Below are 5,000 nucleotides of genomic sequence, written 5' to 3' on the forward strand. Positions count from 1 at the left end.
CTGCAGCCCCCCTCCCCCAGCCTGCAGCCCCCCCAGCCCAGGTACCTGTAGCCCCCCGCCCAGCCCGCAGCCCCCCACCCCCAGCCTGCAGCCCCCCCCAGCCTGCAGCCCCCCCAGCCCAGGTACCTGTAGTGCCCCCCCAGCTTGCAGTGCCCCCCCTGACCCAGATGTCTGCAGCCCCCCCCAGCCTGCAGCCCCCCCCCCAGCCCAGGTACCTGCAGCCCCAGCCTGCAGTGCCCCCCCCAGCCCAGGTACCTGCAGTGCCCCCCCCAGCCCAGGTACCTGCAGTGCCCCCCCCAGCCCAGGTGCCCCCCCAGCCCAGGTACCTGTAGTGCCCCCCCAGCTTGCAGTGCCCCCCCCAGCCCTGCCTGCCTGCGGTGCCCCCCCCAGCCCAGGTACCTGCAGCCCCCCCCAAGCCTGCAGCCCCCCCCCAGCCCAGGTACCTGCAGCCCCCCCCAAGCCTGCAGCCCCCCCCCAGCCCAGGTACCTGCAGCCCCCCCCAGCTTGCAGTGCCCCCCCCAGCCCTATCTGCCTGCAGTGCCCCCCCCCCCCCCCAGGTACCTGCAGCCCCCCCCCAGTCCAGGTGCCCCCCCCAGCCCTGCCTGCGGTGTCCCCCCAGCCCAGGTACCAGCACCCCAGCCCCCCCTGCCCAGCTCGGCCCCCCCTGCCCAGCCCCAGCCGCCGGGTGCCGCTTGCCCGGGGCTCCCGGTGCGTTCCGGCTACAGCGGGTTTCACCGAGGGGCACGGGACCCCCCCCCCGGCCCCGGGTCACCCCCCCCGGGCCCGCCTCAGGCCCCGTCCTGCCTCAGGCCCCGTCTCAGGCCCCGTCCCGCCCCAGGCCCCGGCCCCGCCTCAGGCCCCGGCCCCGCCTCAGGCCCCGTTCCCGCCTCAGGCCCGTCCCCGCCTCAGGCCCCGTCCCGCCTCAGGCCCCGGCCCCGCCTCACCCCCCCGGCCCCTCCTCACCCCCCGTCCCCGCCTCACCCCCGCCCCGCCTCAGGCCCCGGCCCCGCCTCAGGTCCCGCCTCACCCCCCGTCCCTCCTCACCCCCCGTTCCCTCCTCAGGCCCCGTCCCCGCCTCAGGCCCCGTCCCTCCTCACCCCCCGGCCCCGCCTCAGGCCCCGGCCCCGCCTCAGGCCCCGGCCCCGCCTCAGGCCCCGTCCCCTCCTCACCCCCCGTCCCTGCCTCAGGCCCCGCCTCAGGCCCCGTCCCCGCCTCAGGCCCCGCCTCAGGCCCCGTCCCCGCCTCAGGCCCCGTCCCCGCCTCAGGCCCCGGCCCCGCCTCAGGCCCCGTTCCCGCCTCAGGCCCCGTTCCCGCCTCAGGCCCCGTTCCGGCCTCAGGCCCCGTCCCCGCCTCAGGCCCCGGCCCCGCCTCAGGCCCCGGCCCCGCCTCAGGCCCTGTTCCCGCCTCAGGCCCCGTTCCCGCCTCAGGCCCCGTTCCGGCCTCAGGCCCCGGCCCCGCCTCAGGCCCCGGCCCCGCCTCAGGCCCCGGCCCCGCCTCAGGCCCCGGCCCCGCCTCAGGCCCCGGCCCCGCCCTCAGGCCCCGGCCCCGCCTCAGGCCCCGTCCCCGCCTCAGGCCCCGTCCCGCCTCAGGCCCCGTCCCGCCTCGGGCCCCGCCTCAGGCCCCGTCCCCTCCTCACCCCCCGGCCCCGCCTCAGGCCCCGGCCCCGCCTCAGGCCCCGGCCCCGCCCTCAGGCCCCGTCCCGCCTCAGGCCCCAGCCCCGCCTCAGGCCCCGGCCCCTCCTCACCTCTCGCCCCGCCCCAGAGCCGCGTTCCCGGCCGTCTGGCGACGGGGCCGCCGGGGGCAGGTGCGGAGGTGCGAGCGCCGTTCCCTTGGGCCGTGCCCGGCCCGCACCCCGCTCCACCCCGGCTGGGACCCCTCAGGACCCACAGCCGGGCCAGGGACACCCCCAACCCCCCCTCCCCCATCCCCTGCTGGGCCTGACACCCCCAGGGGCCGTTTGACCCCCCGATATTCCCCCCCATCCCATCCCCATCCCATCCCATCCCATCCCCATCCCATCCCCATCCCAACCCCATCCCCATCCCCATCCCATCCCCATCCCCATCCCCATCCCATCCCCATCCCCATCCCCATCCCATCCCATCCCATCCCAACCCTAACCCCATCCCATCCCCATCCCATCCCATCCCATCCCATCCCATCCCATCCCCATCCCATCCCCATCCCCATCCCCATCCCATCCCCATCCCATCCCATCCCCATCCCCATCCCATCCCCATCCCCATCCCATCCCATCCCATCCCATCCCATCCCATCCCATCCCATCCCATCCCCATCCCATCCCATCCCATCCCATCCCATCCCATCCCATCCCATCCCATCCCATCCCCATCCCATCCCCATCCCATCCCCATCCCCATCCCATCCCCATCCCCTCCCATCCCCATCCCCATCCCCATCCCCATCCCCATCCCCATCCCATCCCCATCCCCTCCCATCCCATTCCCCATCCCCATCCCATCCCCATCCCCTCCCATCCCCATCCCCATCCCCTCCCATCCCCATCCCCATCCCCATCCCCATCCCCATCCCCATCCCATCCCCATCCCCTCCCATCCCCATCCCCATCCCCATCCCATCCCCATCCCCATCCCCTCCCATCCCCATCCCCATCCCCTCCCATCCCCATCCCCATCCCATCCCATCCCCATCCCATCCCCATCCCCCGCCAGACGATGCAGCAGCCGGGGTGCCGCAGCCGGCGCCGGAGGCTGCCCCACAGCCGGTGAGGAGGAGGAGGAAGAGGAGGAGGAGGAGGAGGACTTGGGGGGGGGGATCCTTGTCCCGATACCCCCCTCCCGGTGTGTCCCCCTCCCCGATGTCCCTCCCCCCCCCGCTGTGTCCCCCTCCCCAATGTCCCGATACCCCCCCCCCCAGTGTGTCCCCCTCCCCAATGTCCCGATACCCCCCCCTCCCGCTGTGTCCCCCTCCCCAATGTCCCTCCCCCCCCCGGTGTGTGTCCCCCTCCCCAATGTCCCGATACCCCCCCCCCCGGTGTGTGTCCCCCTCCCCAATGTCCCGATACCCCCCCCCGGTGTGTCCCCCTCCCCAATGTCCCTCCCCCCCCGGTGTGTGTCCCCCTCCCCAATGTCCCGATACCCCCCCCCCCAGTGTGTCCCCCCCCCAATGTCCCGATACCCCCCCCCGGTGTGTCCCCCTCCCCATTGTCCCGATACCCCCCCCCGTGTGTGTCCCCCTCCCCAATGTCCCGATACCCCCCCCCCGGTGTGTCCCCCTCCCCAGTGTCCCTCCCCCCCCCGGTGTGTCCCCCTCCCCAATGTCCCGATACCCCCCCCCCGGTGTGTATCCCCCTCCCCAATGTCCCGATACCCCCCCCCCGGTGTGTCCCCCTCCCCAATGTCCCGATACCCCCCCCCCGGTGTATCCCCCTCCCCAATGTCCCGATACCCCTCCCCAATGTCCCAATACCCCCCCCCCCCAGTGTGTCCCCCTCCCCAATGTCCCTCCCCCCCACCGGTGTGTGTCCCCCTCCCCAATATCCCGATACCCCCCCCGATGTGTCCCCCTCCCCAATGTCCCGATACCCCTCCCCAATGTCCCGATACCCCCCCCCCAGTGTGTCCCCCTCCCCAATGTCCCGATACCCCTCCCCAATGTCCTGGTACCCCCCCCCCAGTGTGTCCCCCTCCCCAATGTCCCGATACCCCTCCCCAATGTCCTGATACCCCCCCCCTGGTGTGTCCCCCTCCCCAATGTCCCGATACCCCCCCCCCCCAGTGTGTCCCCCTCCCCAATGTCCCGATACCCCTCCCCAATGTCCTGATACCCCCCCCCCTTGTGTCCCCCCCCCAGACACCCCCGCCGGGACTGGCGCTCTCTGCTGTGGGACTTGGCCGACATGGTGCCCTGGCCCCGTGGCTGGGGGGGCCGCCTCACCCAGGTACAGGGCGGGGGGGGGGGTTGGAGGGTGTTTTGGGGGGTGGATCTGGATACTGGGGTGACTGGGAGAACGGGCTGAGCACTGGGGAGGACTCAGCTAGGGGGGTAGGGGGGGTTCAGGAGGGGCTGCACCCCCACACTGGCTCATCTTACCCCCCCCCCCCCCCAGGTACAGGTGCTGCAGAACGTCCTGGGGTACATCAGGCACCTGCAGAGCAGCGTGAGCATCGCCCAAGGGTGGGCAGGTAATTTGGACCCCTCCCCACCCCTTTCCTCTCACATCCCCCCTCCCCATCCCCCCAAATCCGGGAGCCTCCACCCCACTGGGACCCCCCCCACACCCCTCCACCCTCCACATCCCCCCAGCCACAGGCCACCCTGGGGATGGGGACATGGCGAAGGTGGGACTGAGCGCGGATGTCACACAGGGGTAGGTGCTGCCAAGGGGGGGGGGGGGAAGGGCAAAATGGGGAGGGGGGCACCCTTCAATCCTGACCCCCCCCCCTCCCCAAACCCCCAAACCCCTCCCCAGGCAGCGGCTGGTGCCCTACAAGGAGGAAGAAGAGGAGCTGGGGAAGGCCAGCAGGCTGTGGCTGGGCCCTACTGGGCCATACTGGAAAACGCTGGACTGGGAAGGAGTGATCCCACAGTCCCCCTCCCGACGGTGGAAGGGGTACCTGGGGCTCAGCCCCTCCCTGCTGGCCTCACCATCCCCCCCAGCATCCCCGGGTGGGGTGGTACGAGGTGTGTTTGGGGTGGGGGGGGGGGGTAGGGGGTGTCCCCCCCCCCCTACTCAGCATCCCCATGTCCCCCCCCCTCCCCAGCTCTCTTTCCAGATGCCTATCTCAGCCCACAGGTGGGGATTGTCCCCCCCCCAGTGTCACCCCCCTTATGTCACCTCCCCCCAGGGGACATGGTTGTCCCCACAGGAGCCAGAGGATGCTGGTGACCCGCTGACCCCCAGGGGGGCTGTGGGGTGGCCCCCAGGGGGAGGGGGCCCAGTGTGCCCCCCCCAGCCCAGGAAGAAATGTGTCAACGGCTTCATCATGTTCTGCCGCCTCAACCGCAAGTCCTACATC

At 72.8% G+C, this 5,000-nt stretch overlaps 1 long non-coding RNA gene across 1 annotated transcript; it reads left to right on the forward strand.

Moving 5' to 3' along the window:
• The first annotated feature begins 4,113 nt into the window (after nt 1-4,113).
• LOC311204741 lies at nt 4,114-4,487 on the forward strand. Its single transcript, XR_014618106.1, has 3 exons — nt 4,114-4,166; nt 4,288-4,351; nt 4,454-4,487. It is a non-coding gene; the product is annotated as an uncharacterized lncRNA (long non-coding RNA).
• The last annotated feature ends 513 nt before the right edge of the window (nt 4,488-5,000 follow it).

This window comes from Gallinula chloropus (assembly GCF_964237585.1).
Source record: "Gallinula chloropus genome assembly, contig: HAP1_SCAFFOLD_834, whole genome shotgun sequence".
Lineage (NCBI taxonomy): Eukaryota > Metazoa > Chordata > Aves > Gruiformes > Rallidae > Gallinula > Gallinula chloropus.